Genomic DNA, 18,642 nt, shown 5'->3' with positions numbered 1-18,642 from the left:
CTTTTGAGTTCAAACTTTCACTATGCCAAAACAGCACAAAGGAGATACCATAATCAGTGACATAAAATCAAAATGAGTCACTAATGTAAGATTAGTGACGCGGATCAATAGAACACGTCGCTAGTTAGTTGTTGTCCAGGACCAAAGAACAAAACACGTCACTAATATCGCGTTATCTGGGACCCTTCTCAACGAGACACGTCACTGGTATCAACATCTTTTATCAGTGACTCTTCCACATCAAACGCGTCACGGCGGACCCAAAAAAATTATGAAGACCGGTTAACTCAGGTCAAGTCCGAACACGACCCTCGTCCGCTCTCCCCCTCCTCCCATGACCCGTGGTCCTCTCTCTCTCTCTCTCATCCCCTCTGTCGCCCGGACTCAGATTGGGTAACGTTCCTTCAGCAAGTCACAGTGTAACGTGCGGCCCTATATCCGACGTTGAAACACCATCCGACGGCTGTCAGCTTTCTCCCACAAGATACTTTAGTTTTCCTCCGTGAAAGCTAGGCGGGAGTGGCTGCTCGTTCACGCGCACTGCGCTGATTTTCGGCGGGCTGCGCCGACCCGTGCCAACTTCTCGCCGCCGCCGCCAGCGACATGGCCTTGCGGCGCGCGCGGTCCGTGCCGCTGCCCAGCAACTCCCAGATGGCCCATTCCATGCCCGGGACCGCCACCACCTGCGACGCCGCAGCGGCGCCCGCGCGCCGTCATAGGAGCACCAGCGCGGCCGCCGCACACTCCCGCGACCACTCCGTGTCGCGCCGCATCTCAGCCACCAGCTGCGCCATGGCGTCGCCCAGCGCGACGATCGCTGCCGCGCTTCGCCAGCGACGCCAGCACCGCGGCCACGGCCTCCGCCTCACTGCCCATCGTGGATAGCGCCGCCTCCGTGGCGCTGGCCTCGACGATCCTCAGGATGTTCTCCCACTCGGCGGACAGGCACAGGAGCGCCGCCAGCGCGTCCTTCTTGGTGCTGGAGGACCCCGTGCGCGCGAGCCGCACGACGCTGTCGACAACGCGCGGGTTGCGGCCTTGTTCACGCCTACCACCACCGGCGCCGGCTCGGCTTTCCCAGACTCGCTGCTGCTCTCCATGGGGATGCCATTCTCCCGGCACCACCACGATATCAAGTTCTTGAGCGCCTTGTTGGGCACGAGCTCCAGATTCGGCAGCACCTGCCTGGTCTTGGGGCATGTGGATTTGCCGGCGCCGAACCACCGCGTGTTGGAGTTGCGGTCGTGTGTCTGACCCCTAGAAGCCACGACGGGGTCGCCAATCAGCTCGAGGGAGATGGGGCATCGGAAGTCCGGCAGCGGCGACGGTGGCTCCGCATCATCGTCGTCGTCGCCGTCGTCGAGATCCACCTTGGAGTCTACATACCGCGGCGTGGTGGCACTGAAGAGGACGCACTTGGCGTAGTGGAGGAGGCCGACGAGGGCGATCATCGACGACGTCCACCTCTCGGCGATGCGGTCACCGATCTCCCGCTCCAGTGTCTCGATCTCGTCGCTGCAGCTGGCGGGGTCATTGATGCCCACGTCCTCCAGGACGCCCTCCAGCCTCTCCCGCTCGGGCATGATCTCCCACTCCACCTCCTGGATGAGCGCGAGCACGCCGGCCTTGAGCTCCAGTTCCGGTGCCGCCGCGCGGCGGCACTGCCGCCAAGCGAGCCCCAGGAGGTCCGACACGTCGGCGGCGAGCTCGAGGTCCGTGACAGGGAGCAGGTCGAGGAGCGTGGCGAGGTCATGCTGGAGTTCCCGCGCGTGCGCCGCCACCTTGTCCGACTGGAGCAGCAGGCGCGTGCGGCTGCGCGCGGCGCAGTCGGCCACAAGCGCCTTGAACCGCTGCAACACGAGGAGGAGCTCCCTGAGGCACAGCGACCACGGGCGGCGGCGCAATACTGCTCGGGTAATCGTAGGACTGCTTGGCCCAGGCCGACGGCGACGCTGCTGAACAGCGTCCCAGCGTCGTTGTATGCAGCTCGATCGATGGCTCGGCCCCTCCGGACGACGGGCGGCGGCGCAGGACTGCTCGGGTCGGCGGCGGCGAGCAGTGGACACGGGTCGGCGTAGCCCACCAAAAACCAGCGCAGCGCGTGTGAACGAGCAGCCACTCCCGCCTAGCTTTCACGGAGGAAAACTAAAGTATCTTGTGGGAGAAAGCTGGCAGCCGTCGGATGGTGTTTCAACGTTGGATATAGGGCCGCACGTTACGCTGTGACTTGCTAAAGGAACGTTACCCAGTTTGAGTCCATGTCGCCCCCTCCCCTCTTTCTCCTCCACTATCACAGCTGCTCCCCTCCATCACGAGGGTTCCATGGACGCCGGATCTGTTGAGGAGGCGCCCGGCCGGGGAGCTGGCGCTCGGCAGATCTAGCGAGGTGGTTGGCTTGGCCGGGGGAGGCCACAGCCGACGGCGGATCTAGGTGGTGCGGCGCCCCCGTCCGATCCCCAGTAGCCCAGTGGACTCTACCTCCCCCAGATGGACTGCGTGGTGCGGCGCCCTAGTTCCCGGTGACCACACCAGGCCACCACCCAACTGCAGCGAGCCGAGCGGGAGGAGGGACCGGCGCACTCAGGCCGAACATGAGGGGCGGATCTAGACCGACCCCGGTCGCCCTGTTTCTCCTCGCTGCCTCCATGATCTGCGCCCAGTTTACCACATGTTCGCGCTCTCGATCTGCTTGTTGGCCGTGGGATTCGGGGCTGTTGCGGGAGAGGGTTACAACGAGATCTAGTTCAAGGAGGGGTGGGGGATTGGGGAATCGCTACCACCCAGTGTTTTCCTAAACGCTAAACGGTAAACAGTCGGTCACCTACCGTTTAGCCATTATTCGGGCAAAACGTCCTATTAAACGGGCTAAACGGCCAATTAAACGGGGTAAACGGGTGATTAAACGGAAACGGCGCACCACCGTGTAGCGTTTACACGGTGTTTAAACGGGCTAAACGACTGTTTAGGCGAACAGTGCTACCACCATTATTTGCCTTGAATATATTCCGATTCCCTGCTTTATTTTGTCAGTCTAATTGAATTGTAGATGACACATTCGTTGGCAATTATTGGGTGGTTGGGGAGGGATAAATTTGCTGTCTCCGGTGGGAGTTTGTGAAGTTATGTATGACGAGTAGGTTATGATCTTCAAGTTCAGGAGATTGGAGGCTTACGCCCTGTTCGCTTGGCTGATAAGCCATGGCTGAAAGTACTGTTGACTGATTTGTTGTGAGAGGAAAATACTGTTCGTTCGTGGCCTGATCCCAAGGGATCCCGGTTTCAGCTTCTGTACCCGCTAATATCCTTTGCATCTTACATATATCCTTTGCCAACATTTAAATTTTGTATTGCTTTATTTATTTTAAAGCTATCACAAGTTATGTAGATGTATGTTGTGTGCAGTTACAGGTAAATTTTCTCACTGATTTTGGACCATGAAAACTGCTAAATCAGTCCCTCAAATGAGTATAAAGATGTTGTTTATAGTATTTAGCACCCTGGATGCACACCTAGAACATGCAGTTAGTTTGATATTTTTTTAATAAGCCTAGCATGTTGTTTAATTTGGGGATAAAATTCTGTTTATGGATCTAGATTTATTTGGTGGCTCATTAGGAAGGCTACTTTCATTGATCACTATTGTGAAATTGCAGGTTAGTGAACTCTTGGCGTGGAGGAGGATAAAGTATCTCCATCTTACATCACAGAGTGAGTTTTTTAAATGACGAACCTGTTAGCTTTTGTACATTCTGGTATTTTTTCACTGAAATTGCAGTAGTCATCCCTTCATTAAGCTTAATATAAGAAGACAAAACGAGTTTTCTGCTTGTGTAATAGGTAAGAAAGGTTTGCTGGTGTATTGAACCTTCCAGTGGCATAGCTGTGAAAGGTTTGCTGGAGCATCTCTTCTATCTTGTTGACTAATCATGTATACTTACCAATTCCCAATTTAGATTGACAGTACGAGATATGATATTATACCTCATTATGGTTTGGAAGTCTCCATCTTGCCCCAGGGCACTGCAGCCTTGGCAGCATAGCAGTGCACCTCCACAGCCTGGGAAGACACACTAGTAAAAAAAGGGCTTCTATTCCCGGCTGCCAACCCCCTTTATTCCCGGTTATGCAGCCGGGAATAGGAGTTCGGGAATAAAGAGTTAGTAGCCGGGAATAGAAGTGGACCTTTAGTCCCGGTTGGTGATACCAACCGGGACTAAAAAGGTAGCCACGCCAGCGCCTGGGCTGGCCCCTTTATTCGCAGTTGGTATTACCAACCGGGACTAAAGGGGCTTTTTTTTCTTTTCCTGCTTATTTCAATTGATGATTCTTTTTTGTTTTAATTTGGTTTTCGAATACGCATTATTCGCTGCAAAGTAATATACGTATACACGCGCGTACTGTAAAGTTTTTGCTCGATCAATGCACGCAAGCAACACAAGTAAAAGTAAACTAAAACATAATATTACATTTCATCGTCACATGTAAAGTTTGCATTAATTGTACATTTCATCATCACATGTTCTTTGGATCAATATGAAATTTGGCTTTCATCATCACATATTTGGGTCATAGTAAAACTCGCCGCCGGGAGTTAAGACCTGATCATTCAGAAATCCACCTATTGTCTCTTGGATTGCTTTGAGATGGTGTGTGTCCAGGGTTTTTTCCTTCAACCAACGAGTCTTCAATTTGAGATATGAGATAAAGAAAAAGTATATTAGTATGTATATATATATATATGTATCAAGAATAATGATAAATAAATTGTATCTATCACGAATATATATATATATATATATATATATAAATATATGTATGAAGAATATATAAATATATGTGTGTACACGTACCCTTTTTTCCTCGAAACTAGTTCTTTTTTAGCACACTCTCATGAACTCGCAAACATAGTATCCACAGAGATTGGTCCCCTGGGGCTGCAGCAGAACCCACTTTACAAGAAAAAGATTCGTCGTCATCCGAGCATAGGGGAATGAACTAAGGTAGGTATATAGTACTTACTTTGTATAGCACTACTTTCAGTGGCACTTTGCGTTTCATATGGTGTTCCTGACAGACCTTTTCCCAACAGCTACCAAATAACATAAAAAATATTTGGACCATTAATTTGCATGCAGAGAGACTGGAATAGTTTTGCTAGTGAGACTGCAATTACCTCTGAATAATATCTATCATCTCTTGGAACTCTTTTTGCTCTTTTCTCATCGAGTCCCAGATGCCTAGATGACCTTTCTCCAGATCGAGTTCCATCAATATCCAGTGTTCACTGCCATGTCCATTAACACTCATTAATTAGCTAACAGGTACAGTGAACATATATATATGGATACACGATCGTCGACATTATGAACACTTACCTGAAGTTGTAGGGGAAGAGTATACATTTCTTGTCACGTTGCTTCTCTAAGAACATCTTGATATTGGCCTCCATTTCTGCTTTCCATGTTGGATGGGGTTTAGGGTTTTTGAATACGATATGTGGATCAATGAAACCAATATCAGTACACCCTCTCTTTTTGCACTCTCCCATCTCAAACCTGCATCATATATATAGAGTGAGGATAATAAACACAGACATATACGTACGTAGCGACTTATTATTAATTAGTAGAAAGAATCACTTACAGACAATAGCAGTTGATGAGAGTCTTGTCGAGAGAGTTCCGGTGGACTAGTTGGTGTAATTCAGCAAACTCAGTGTACATAACGTCATCGCCATGGAACCAATGGTCGTCTTTGATTCTGACAAAAATATAGAACTCTTTCCAGTGACACGCGTCGAGGTACAAGGTGTTTAGCTTGAACAATTGTGTACCCAGTTCATTGATGGTCTTAGGATTCCATAGAATCCTGCCATGCTCATATTTCTGCCATTCATCTGCTACCGGCGCACTTTCGAAGCGGAAATCGCCAAGGTCGATACCTCTCATAGCATAAAAGTTAGCAAGTTCCGTCATATCCACTTCTTTATCAGCAGGTATTTCCATCATATCTAGCATATCTATGTTTGAACCATATTCATTAGCAATAACTAGAGGAGGGACTGATTGCAATTCTTGTTCTCTGAGTTGTGCAACAGTTTTCCCTGCTTTAGCAGCTTTCTTGATTATCTTGCTAAGAGTGCGGTCAAAGTCTAATGGTGGCGAGGGCTTATGAGCTTGCCGCCTCTTTTTCTGCTCAGCTTCCACCATCCGCCTTAGTTTAGCTGGAGGTAGCTGGAAGTGCTTCTGCTCCTGCTGCTTCCTCTTCCCTATGCCTGAGAAGAATGCTTCGACGGTTTTTTTAACCTCATCATCTAACTCCTCTTTACTCATTTCACCAGGCAATTTCTGTGGAATTGGCCTTGGTTTCACGGGGGCCTTCTTGGTCGTCTTCGCCGGTGAGGCAGATGGCTTATTTGTTTGCAGCCGTCTTCCCTAGTTCATGGGAGGAGGTGGGGGAACAGGCGTTGGAGACCTTCGAGGCGGCATTGGGGAACGCCTTGGAGGTGGGGGAACAGGTGTTAGAGACCTTTGAGGCGGCATTGGGGAACGCCTTGGGGGTGGGGGAACAGGCGTTGGAGACCTTCAAGGCGGCGTTGGGGAATGCCTTGGAGGTGGGGGAACAGGCGTTGGAGACCTTCAAGGCGGCGTTGGGGACGCCTTAGAGGCGGTGGCGGCCGCGGTGGAGACCGTCTTGGAGATGATGGGGATGCAGCCGTGTCTTCTACCCCATCGTAACCGCCGCCCGGAGCACTATGCTTGTCTGGTGATTGTACTATTGGACTTAGGTTGGGGGAGGCCCTGCTGTGTGCGTACAGAAGACAATGAGTCAATTGTTATTTAAGAGGCAATATAAAATTAATAAAAAATTGTTTTATTCACTTTCATCCGTACCTATTGTGCAGCAACGGCTTCCCGGGAATATTGATGTAGCGCTTGCGCCATGCAATGAATGACTTCTCTGCTTCTCCCACGGCCTTCTCCCCGTCACCTCCATGAATGTCAAGAGGCACATCGCTAAAACCTTCAATAGCTTTATCCACCGAGAAGGTAGTATATCCAGCTGGTACTACTGCCCCATGGATTCTTGGTGTCTTGGTACGGTCGATAGTGTTTACAACACCAATAGCCACCTTCACTGTGCCATTATCTTTTGGAATGTGTAGCTCACATGATGTAAAAGGTTCAGTGACGTCATCCACGGGGAAGCGCAGCTCTGCATCTTTTATGGCATCAGGCAGCTTCGTAGAAGCACAACTGCTTCTCAACTAATCGGGGGGGCTAATGTTGATTCCCGGAGCTGTTGTAATCCCGTGGGCACTCAATTGGATTTGCACTTGCCTTGCGACTTCCTCTTGCATTTTCGCTTGCATTTCTTTTTCTCGCCTTTGTGATTCAAGCATCGCTTCCCATGACTCAATAACATATTGCTGCAAGATGCGGATCCTCTCTGCCTCCTCATCCTTCCATCTCTGGCGGCTTCTATATGAATAGATCCATTCAGGGAAACCTTGCACCCACGGAACGGCCCCTTTGCCTCTAGTTCGTCCAGAATGCTCAGCGGTCCTGATGGAATATGTCAGTTCATCTTTCTCTATGTTGGGCCGGAATAGTCCACTATCTCTAGCTTTTAGAATTTGAATCAACCTTTCTGTTGCTCTTTTGAGTTTTGTGCCATGGACGAGCTTCCTGGTGACTGGGTCGGTGGCCAGGGAGGTTTAGGGTGGTTTAGGGTTTAGGGTACAGGCCACATGGTATCAGAATATAACACAATTGATTTTATCTTCTTTCTTTCTTTGGCTAGTATGCCATCTTTGATTGTATCGAAACTTTTACTTTGAAAGCCTACCATAAAGCATACTAAGCAATTCTACGTCTTTGTAAATGAAATCATCTTCAAGGATGGTAAACAATTAACAAGGTAGGCAATACATCAAGTAGGTAAAATTTGAATTAATCAACTTAATGCAATAGGTAACATAGGTGATAAACTTTTTAAAGTAAACAAGGTAATGGTTTAATGCATAAACCGGGGCTTGCCTTCGTTGACGATCTCGGGTTCCGGATCAGTACCACAATTATCGAATCCCGAGACAATCGGGGATTCTTCCACAACTTGCTCAACTAGAATCGGTTCACTCTCGGATTCTACATGATGATAATGTAAACATGATGCTTTCATGGTGTATGAAATATGACCAAAACAAGATCAAACCCTAAACCTAACACTTAGGGTTTGCTTTTATCCATTTTTGAATTAATTTGGAAATAAGCTCAAAATGAACTTGTTCCAAATTACCTCAAAATTTTATGTAAGCTTCATCATGACAAATTAGTGTACCAAAACAAATTTCATAATTTTTGGAGTTATACAGTGGCCTACAAAAATCATGGAAATTACATTTATCAATTAATTGACTGAATTTTTGAACATTAAAAATTTATTCAAATTTCAAGTTTCATATTTTTAAACCATGATAGAATATGTACAGAAGCTACACATAAATTTTCAAAATTTTTGGAGCTGTAATTATTTTCCTATGAATTTCCAAAGTTGCTACACTATTCAAAATCCAGAAAATAAGAAATCTCCCTGTTCTCTCTCCCTCTCTCTCTCACTAACGACCCAGCCCCGCATGTCAGCGACCCAAACAGAGCGCACGGCGGTGCTGCCGACTCTGGCCGACCAAACTCGTCGGCGGCGAGGCTCCGGCGAGGCGGACTGCACCAGCATGATCAACACCACCCCGCGAACTTACCCCGACACCTAGAACAGCAGCACACGCACCGGAGGAAGCTCTACGTCAGCCATGGCGGCCACGGCGGCGAGACACACTCCGACGTGACTGGGCTACGACTGGGAAAACAATCGAGCTTACGAGCAACAGGATGTCACAGGGAAGGCGTGGCGTTGGGGGCATCGGGACGATGCCCTCCGGTGAGGAAGAAGGCGCGGCGTCGGTGGCGGCGTGGCGCGCACGCGCGGCATCGGGGGTGGCCGGGGGCTCCTCGGTGATGGGCACGGCATCGGGGCTACTCCGACGAGGTGGGCGAGCCTCGGGGTGCCCTCTGATGAGGAAGGCGGCATCGGGGGTGGCCGGGGAGGCGAATCGGCGGCGGCAGAGCTCTGGGGACGCGCTGAAGACGAAGACGATCGATGAGGAGAAAGAGAGAAGGGATGCGGCGGTTTATACGAGAGGAACCTTTAGTCCCGGCTCCATCCACCGCCTGGGACTAAAGCACCTTTAGTCCCGGCTCCTGCCACCAGCCGGGACTAAAGGGGAGACCTTTAGTCCCGGCTCCATCCACCGCCCGGGACAAAAACACCTTTAGTCCCGGCTCCATCCACCGCTCGGGACTAAAGGGGGGACCTTTAGTCCCGGCTGTTGGAAGGAGCCGAAACTAAAGGATTTTTTGGCAGACTGCCAAATGCAGCCCACCTTTAGTCCCAGCTGGTGGTAGGAGCTGGGACTAAAGGTGGGCTATATTTTCATTTCCCACCAACTTTTAAGCAGATCAGTTTATTTTATATATGTTTTGTATTTAAATGTTTAAGTCTTATTATTTATGCAGTAAATTCAATACTAGGCATAATTTTTTTTAGAAAAAGTAATAAACTTTATTTTCATTTACTGCACACAAAAAAAATATATGAACTAAACTATTGTGTTTTTTATTATAAATGTTGAACATAATGCAACTAATACTCACTATTTTCGTTAATGCAAAAATGTAGACTTTAATTGAAATTATTAAATTTATTGGTTTTCGATAGGAAATTAGTTTTCACGTAATTGTAATGTAAATCTTTAGGTTCTTCATTAATCATTGTATAATTAATCGGTGAGTTCGGGCGCAAATTCAATTAAAGTTAAAAAGGTACCAAACCACCTCAGAAAAATCTCAAACTTGGTGGTGGCTATACACAGGGCATTTGTAGTCTTGAGAAAAAGTTTGAGACCAATCCGGCACTGGAAAGCAAATGGACTTCAGAGTCCTAGAGAACCTAGATGTATAGATAGGGTTCGACGAAAGGTTCTATATACCTCTGTGAAGCACGTCGACTCTGCCTATGTTGAAATGGCTTGAAATTTTTTTGGCAGTCATTTACACCCAAAATATGGCCCCACACGAGATCTTAGATTTTTCTGATAATTATTTTTATTATTACATTTTTCTTTGTGCCGCGTGAGACGAAATACGGTGAATTACATATTGAAAACAGTATAATTTTGCATGAACCTCCACAAATATGTCTCCTAGGGCACAATAGACCATTTGGCAAAGTTTGGCACCATTCCGGATCATTTAGGGGGTGGACCTATTTCAACGTATAATTAATCGGTGAATTCGCGTGGAAATTCAATTAAAGTGCAAAAAGCACCAAACCAGCTCAGAAAAATCTCAAACTTGGTGGTGGCTATACATAAGGCATTTGAAGTCTTGAGAAAAAGTTTCAGCCCAATCCGACACTAGAAAGCACATAGACCTCAGAATCCCAGAGAACCTAGGTGTATAGATAGGGTTCGACGAAAGGTTCTATATACCTCTGTGAAGCACGTCGACTCTGCCTATGTAGAAATGACTTAAAAAAATTGACAGTCATTTACACCCAAAATATGGCCCCACACAAGATCTTAGATTTTTCTGATAATTATTTTTATTATTACATTTTTCATTGTGCCGCGTGAGACGAAATACGACTAATTACATATTCAAAACAATATAATTTTGCATCAACCTCCACAAATATTTGTCTCCTAGAGCACAAGAGACCATTTGGCAAAGTTTGGCACCATTCCGGATCATTTAGGGGGTGGACCCAGTTCGACGTATAATTAATCGGTGAATTCGCGCGGAAATTCAATTAAAGTGCAAAAAGCACCAAACCAGCTCAGAAAAATCTTGAACTTGGTGGTGGCTATACATAAGGCATTTGAAGTTTTGAGAAAAAGTTTTAGCCCAATCCGGAACTAGAAAGCACATGGACCTCAGAATCCCAGAGAACCTAGGTGTGTAGATAGCGTTCGACGAAAGGTTCTATATACCTCTGTGAAGTACGTCGACTCCGCCTATATCGAAATGGCTTAAAAATTTTTTGGCAGTCATTTACACCCAAAATATGGTCCCACACAAGATCTTAGGTTTTTCTGATAATTATTTTTATTATTACATTTTTCTTTGTGCCGCGTGAGACGAAATACGGCGAATTACATATTCAAAACAATATAATTTTGCATCAACCTCCACAAATATTTGTCTCCTAGGGCACAAGAGACCATTTGGCAAAGTTTGGCACCATTCCGGATCTTTTCGGGGGTGGACTCAGTTCAACGTATAATTAATCGGTGAATTCACGCAGAAATTCAATTAAAGTGCAAAAAGCACCAAACTAGCTCAGAAAAATCTCGAACTTGGTGGTGGCTTCACACAGGGCATTTGCAGTCTTGAGAAAAAGTTTGAGACCAATCCGGCACTAGAAAGCACATGGACCTCAGAATCCCAAAGAACTTAGGTGTATAGATAGGGTTCGACGAAAGGTTCTATATATCTCTGTGAAGCACGTCGACTCCGCCTATGTCGAAATGGCTTGAAATTTTTTTGGCAGTCATTTACCCCCAAAATATGGGCCCACACAAGATGTTAGGTTTTTCTGATAATTATTTTTATTATTACATTTTTCTTTGTGCCGCGTGAGACGAAATACGGTGAATTATAGATTGAAAACACTAAAATTTTGCGTCAAAATACGGTAAAATAAAACTTAAAAACTTCTGTGTGAAAATTATATTTTTCCCCTAAAATCTAAAACTATTTTTCAACAAAAGACTCTAAAAATCAAAGTATACTTAAGAAAAGAATATAAATGAAACTAATAAACTAAAACTATTTGTTTTTTTTAATGACTACTGGCGGAAGCTTTATTCCCTGTTAGAGGTTATAACCAGGAACAAAAAGCAATATTTATTCCCGTCTAAAGCCTCCAGCCGGGACTAAACATTTAGTCCCGGTTAATGGCTCTAGCAAGGACTAAATGTCGATCTTTAGTCCCGGTTTAGTCCCGGTTATAGCCTCTAACCGGGACTAAAGGTTTGCCTGCCGAGCCAGCAGTGTTGGGCAGCGACCTTTACTCCCGGCTCGAGGGTATAGCCGGGATTAAATCTCCTTCACTCCCGGGTTCAAAAAATGCCGGGAGTAACTCCGAAAATGATGCCGAGACAAAAGGTCTGTTTTCTACTAGTGACAGTTGTGAGCATGGCCGTGATGGCATCTGCACTTATGGTAAATTAGTTAAATGAACTGCTGATAGTAATGCTGAAGCAAGCTTAATGATTTAAACTTTAAAGTTTTACATCTGGACTGTATGGAACATCAATTAAAACACTGAACATATTAGATAGATGTTGTCTTTCAATGGCAGTGTAGATTGATTAGTTGATTAGTTCTTGCTTGACCATAGGACTATGATACGGTAGACTTAGTTGAAGTATGGTTAAACATTATGACTATTGCAAATCTGATACTGTTTTGACAGAAGAGATGCAAGGGAGGGATTGGAGACTGATGGACAGGTTGATAATAATTAATTAATTAATATGAAGCTTAATTGTTGTACGACAGCAGTAGAGCTACATGCATGATTATTGATTGAGCGTACCTGCATAGGTGGACAAGAGAATAGAGGATAGGACCAGGAGAGCAACCAACACAGCAGCAGCCATCTAGTGCATGCTGCTGTCTTTAACACGCACGCTGCTGTCCAGCCATCCAAGATGAAACAATAGAAAAAACATTTAGTTTGGTGAAATCACAGCTTGTGTAGTTGTGGCTTAGATAATAAATTCATGTATTAAATGGCCTTTCCTTTGAAACGTGATAATATGAAAGTTCTAGGGGATTTCCTTCTGCACATCTGAATTCATGCAGGAATCGCTTTCAAAAAATCTCTGTTTTTTAATGACTTTTCCTGTGTTTGTCCCAGCAAGGCAGAAACTCGAACCCTCAGGAGAAATGTGACACCAAGAAGGAAATTCAGCCCAGGAGTGGGACCCAAAATTTCACAGATGTCACAGAAGAAGTTTGTGGTGGTGGTTCAGTCAATCAGTCATCTATGCCTTGTGGTAAAGCATATATTCTATAGGATTTTATTTCAGTTTGATATGCTGTTCTTGCCAGTTTGTTTTCTACAAATGTATACCTGGGTTTTGCTTGGATGGCACGACCACTCAAAAACGATTCACTGTTGATTAACAAAGTTCAACTGTAGTTATTTTTTTAAAAGAATTACTGAGAGAGATTAGCCGACCATGAGTTGTCTCAAGCACTTCTGTTGCTATTTATCTTTGTCAACTGAACTGAATGGCAAATGCCAAGTGCTAACTTAGCTGAACTGAATAGCAGGTGCCAAACATTATATATCACCAAAACTTCTTCCATATGCTTGTCTTAAGCAGCCTCAGCTGCTCATACTGGTGCAGGCCTCAGTTTGTTATTTGAAACTTATGCTTATTTGGTGCCGTGATGGTAATGGCGCAGGGTGTTGAATGAGCCCTTGGAGAAAGCACTTGGAGAGCACTTCCACTGACCTTGGCTTCACCGGCAATACAATTGCTAGGTACAGGCCATTTCGGTTCTTAGTTGTGGTTTTGGTCAATTTATTATTTACATGCTCCAGTTGTTTTTTGTTGGGTGCAGGCCGGCATCAGGGTGCCCAATGGCCTCTTCTTGCAGGTAAACTGCCACTGGGACAACAATAGCAGTAGTTAAAATACTAGGCTGTGTAGGCATTAATTATTTGCAGCATATACTAGGCTTTTTTACAGCCAATTTTCTGGTGCTATTCATGAGTAAAAATTATCAGCCAAAATTATCAGCCATTAAAGTACCTATCGTATGATAACAGTTCTAGAAAATATTGTCTGATCATAAAAAATTAAATATTAGTGAACTGATAGTAAATTCAGACCACTCTAACTCTGAAGATTATTATTCACAAAAAAAACTCTTAAGATTATCTTGCAAAAGCAATGAAATTTAAGAGACAACACAGAAAAATTAAGAATACACCTTCCATGCCAACTTCTGTCCAAAAGAAGGAACTTTGTGTTGCTTGCTACTAGTAGTGCTAGAGACATTCTGATTCAGATTATCATCAGGTTCTAGTTATTGGCCTGAGCTAGATTGGTTCTAATTATGAATACACCTTCCATGCAAACTTCTGTACAAAAGATTTGACCAGGGGGAGAGATGTCCCCCTGATTTTCATCTTAAGAAGCTGGTGACGTGACTCGAACCCGGGCTGGCTCAGCCAACCGCTTCTTTGGCGTGTTATGCTGACTAGTTGCACCGTGAGAGTGTTGGCAACTTCTGTACAAAAGAAGACCTGAATAAACATGTCCTTTCTTTAATTTGCAGTCTGTTCTATTTAGAATTAATTTTAACAGCTTTGTTCTAAATCCCAAGGTTGGGGACTGTGCTATTTAGACTTAATTTTAATTGCTCTCATATGTTTGCACCGTGGGTATTACATTTGCACTGAACTTGTTAAAGTGTATCCGTATATGAGTATGTTTTTGCTCTCATATGTTTCTCTGGTTGGCACCTTAGGTGCCTGATATTAACAGCTGAAAATATGACTGAAATTGTGTGTCTGCAGTACAACCGTTGCTGTCTCCAGCTGCATAGAAAGAATAACGAAGGATTCACAAAAACAGATCAGGAAGTGGTATCAATAAGGTGAATGCCTCTCATTGGGCAGATACTTTGTAGCATATGTTGTATCTAAAGTTTGTAAATGATGAAACATGTGTAATGTGTGAGGAAGATCTGCAGCCAAAGCTTCTGCAGCTGAAAAGAATGGGTACCGAACAGCAGCACAGTACTGCGTTCGAGATATTTCTTTTTTTTAATTCTGTAAATTGTCATTAGTGACGCGTCTTGGCTGAAAGAGTCACTGATGAGGTCCACAGCAGTGACGCTTCTCAGCTGAACGGGTCACAGTGAATATTCATTTGTGACGCGTCTTGGCTGAATGAGTCACAGTGAATATTCATTAGTGACGCATATTGGCTGTATGCATCACTGTTGAGAGGTCATTAGTGACGCATCTTGACCAGACAGGTCACTGTTGAGGGCTATGTAAGTGACGTGTTTTTCCGCGTCGCTAATGACTCTCTAGACGCGTCACTAATGTGCTTTTCTGGCATAGTGTTTTTTCATTTGAAATTGTTTAGGCTCTTTAATATTCATACATCGTTGAGGGGTGTTACATTTCCTTGGGTGTCATCGACACTCAAGGAAACATATATCCTTGGGTGTTGTTACATTTCCTTGACGGTGTTAAAAATCTGCCCATTTATTTGTTTCCTTGGCGGCTCAACTCTTAAGGAATTGATTTATGGCGGCCGTCCCTCAAGGTAATAGCTATTTCCTTGACTCTCTACCCTTGGCGGTCCTTCATTGAGTGTTGGTTGCCAGGAGTAATTTCTTTGGTGGTTTTGTTACTTTTCCTGAGGGTTTTCGACCCTCAAGGTTAATCTGTTTTGTGGTAGTGCACGGTGAGTACGTCGTTGTGGCCATGGTGGAAAAATTCAGGAATTCGACTGGACAGGAATGCCACATTGGGGACCCTCGTCAACAAGAGCTAGCTAGGGGCTTCGTGACTCCAAGATGGTTCTGTGGGAAAGACGAATCGAGACGGGATTGAGTAAGTGCCTCAAATTTGGCCGGCGTGGAGGATTCCGCCGACGATGGAATAGAGAAGGAAGAAGAAAAGTTCGAGCTCGCCACCTCGTCCCTTAGGCGAGCGTGCCATGCCTCACATGTTGACATTGACGACAGCAGCTTGTGACTGTTGCGTTGGAGAAGGCAGAGTATAGCTATGTGACGATGCGCTGGAACGCGGTGGAGCTCAAGCAGCGGCCGAGCGGTGGCCGTCGGCAAGCGTGGCAGCAAGCTGCTAATGCTGATGACCTCTAGTTCATGATATCAAGTCTGAACTTGCCCTTTCTTATCGAACCTAGCTAATCGCCTGATTTAACACACAACAGCTTGGTTGACCTTAAGTAAAGTAGTCCAAGGTTCGTATAGATCTAGATCTAGAACTTTTAATTAATGATCTAGATCTAGAACTTTTATTTAAGGCTCTAATATTCAATCAAAAATTTGAGAGAAGCAAGGTCCTAACGTTTCTGTAAATTTTATCCCCAAATTCAGAGTTAAGTTCAGTATAGAAGTTGCCTCCGTCTGATTTCAATGTTGTTATAAGAATAATTTACTATTTAATATTAGATGGCAATTTGCTATCAGGGCACCTCCAACGATTGGCTTTTAAGCTTGCTCTAAGCATTTTTCTCATATTTAAATAGAAGAGGGAGAAAAGCTGGCTCTTAATCAAGAGCTAAGCTCTTGCACACATTTCAAGGTGATATGAGAATATCATATGGAGCTATTCATGTTAAAAGCTATGTGCTAAAAGTTAGCATTATTAGAGAAGTTGGCTTAGAGTTAGTAACTAGCTCTAACCATTGCGGGTGCCGGACGAAGAAAAAGGGGGCCGGATGGATTTAATCCTCTTGTAGTTTGTAATGTGTGCTTGTACGGTGTAAGGGCACTCCCAATGCAGACTCTGGTATGGTTTCTATGGCTATTTATTACCTCTCCATTTATTGATTTTTACTGATGTGGCACCATATTTATCGAAGAAAAAGAAGGAAAAAAACAAGAAATGGCGTAAACCAAGTCTACGAGAGCATCGAGGCGGAAGAAACTGCTATTTTTGGCGTTGGGAAGGACATGTTCGTTTCCATCTCTACCGTGTAGATCCTGTGCGCCTGACCCTCGGCCGCGCAGGCAGCTCGACAACGCGTCCGGCCGGAGATGGCCGCCCATGGAGCCTGCATGCTGGCCGCCGCCATCCCCGCCGGGCGCCGGCGATGCCCAGGAACTCGGGCCTCTGGGTTCACGGCGTCTTGGCAGCGGAGGCGGAGACGGTTTCGTACGCGTACAGCATCTTGGCGGCGGAGGCGGAGACAGGGGCGGAGGAGGACACGGAGCGCATCGACGCGCCGTACCACTCGGCGTGGTCCATGTACTCGGCCATGTCCTGGATGTTCTGGATGTCTAGAACATGCTTGGACAGGAGCGTGCCACGGTAGCTGCAGCCGTCCACGAGGCAGCTGCACGTTGTGTGCGGGCAGTTCGGGAGCAGAAGATCCGGTGCCGAGGAGGGTGAATGATTGCATAGACTCCATGATAGAAAAGTTGCATTGTGAAATCATAGTTTCTTGATGCAGGATCCTAGGGCGTTGAAATTATCCTTGGGTTTCTGCACTATGAATGCCTTAATGGCGCTTCTCTTTCTTCTTCGGATCTTTGCTCGCGTAGAAATTTTACCGTGGATGATATCACAGTGAATTTTCTTTTCTTCTGCGAATTAACATGGCGAATCTTCCATGAGCAAGTACATAGCAAATTGTATCGGTGGAAACAAAAAATTTATGAGCTGTTGATGCAAATGATCAAATTAAATGGCACCCATGGCTTATTTGGGCTTAGCCTGGCCCATGTAAAATTGGCCCATGCCCTGGCTTGCTACGAAAAGATGTGAGGTTGGGCTGGCGTCTTTTTTTGTTGTACCAGAACCTAACAAGCAAAGTCTGAATTGCTCAAAAAAAAGAAAGAAAGAAACAAGCAAAGTCTGGACATTCATGTCGAAAACCAGCATCGGACCGCATAATCAATCCTCTATTAGTGACCTTTTATTTATATATATGATTAAAAAAGTGAGTACATGTTGCTCAAAAAAAAAGTGAGTACATGAGGTATCTAAAGACAAGATAACAGCAGGAGCCGGCGCGGCCTCAGGATGGCCACGTCGATGAGTCAAATGCCGGATGATCGGCGGTGCTTTCGTTGACCAGGGGCGGCGATGGTACGGCCAGGCGGGCCCCATTTGGCTGACCTCCTCCCTCTTTGCATTGACCGTCGCTGGCCTGAAACCGGCGGGCCCCACTATGCTAGTGTGCTGTCGAGCAGGAAATGGCTAGCGCCGGGTCACCCGTCAGGGAGCGCTTTCCGTTGTCGAGCAGCCATTGGCCAGGGACGCTACTGCACGACGCGCGCTTCTCAACACCCGTGGCGCGAGCGCGCGGCAAAAGAAAATATCAGCCCTATCTACCGCGTTTTCCCCTCTCTCCACACTGCTCACCGCTCTCCCCTCTCTCTCATGTGCCTCCACCGCTCCTCTCTCTCACAGCAGTACGGATGAGGGTGCGGGCGAGCATGCCGGCGCGGCGGCGTAGCGGCCCTAGTATGGCGGCCTCAGCATGGGCGGAACCCCGCGCGGAGGCCTGAGCGGCCTCCGACATGGCGGCGCAACGGCATGGATGGGCCCCGGTCACAGGCGGCCCGGCGTGGCAGCCCTGGCACAGGTAGCGGTGGATCTAGCGTCGATGGTGAGGTAGACTACCGTCTCTCCCCTCTCTCTCTCGCTCTTATTCTTTTTAGCTCCGGTGATGCTCAGATCTCCCAGTCCTTTCTCAGGCTCGTACTTCGTCCGCTCCCTTCGTCGAGGCTAGATCCCCAACCTCCGCCCTACAGTCCGCGTGTGCCCGACCGAGGAGGAAGGTGTAGGGGCGAGCGT

At 46.4% G+C, this 18,642-nt stretch overlaps 1 pseudogene; it reads right to left on the bottom strand.

The window, feature by feature from the left end:
* Positions 1–509: 509 nt before the first annotated feature.
* On the bottom strand, positions 510–2,310 carry LOC136489807 (U-box domain-containing protein 16-like; annotated as a pseudogene).
* Between the last annotated feature and the right edge of the window lie 16,332 nt (positions 2,311–18,642).

This window comes from Miscanthus floridulus, chromosome 10 (assembly GCF_019320115.1).
Source record: "Miscanthus floridulus cultivar M001 chromosome 10, ASM1932011v1, whole genome shotgun sequence".
Lineage (NCBI taxonomy): Eukaryota > Viridiplantae > Streptophyta > Magnoliopsida > Poales > Poaceae > Miscanthus > Miscanthus floridulus.
Note: the sequence above shows the minus strand (reverse complement) of the source record. Positions and strands in the feature narration are given on the sequence as shown.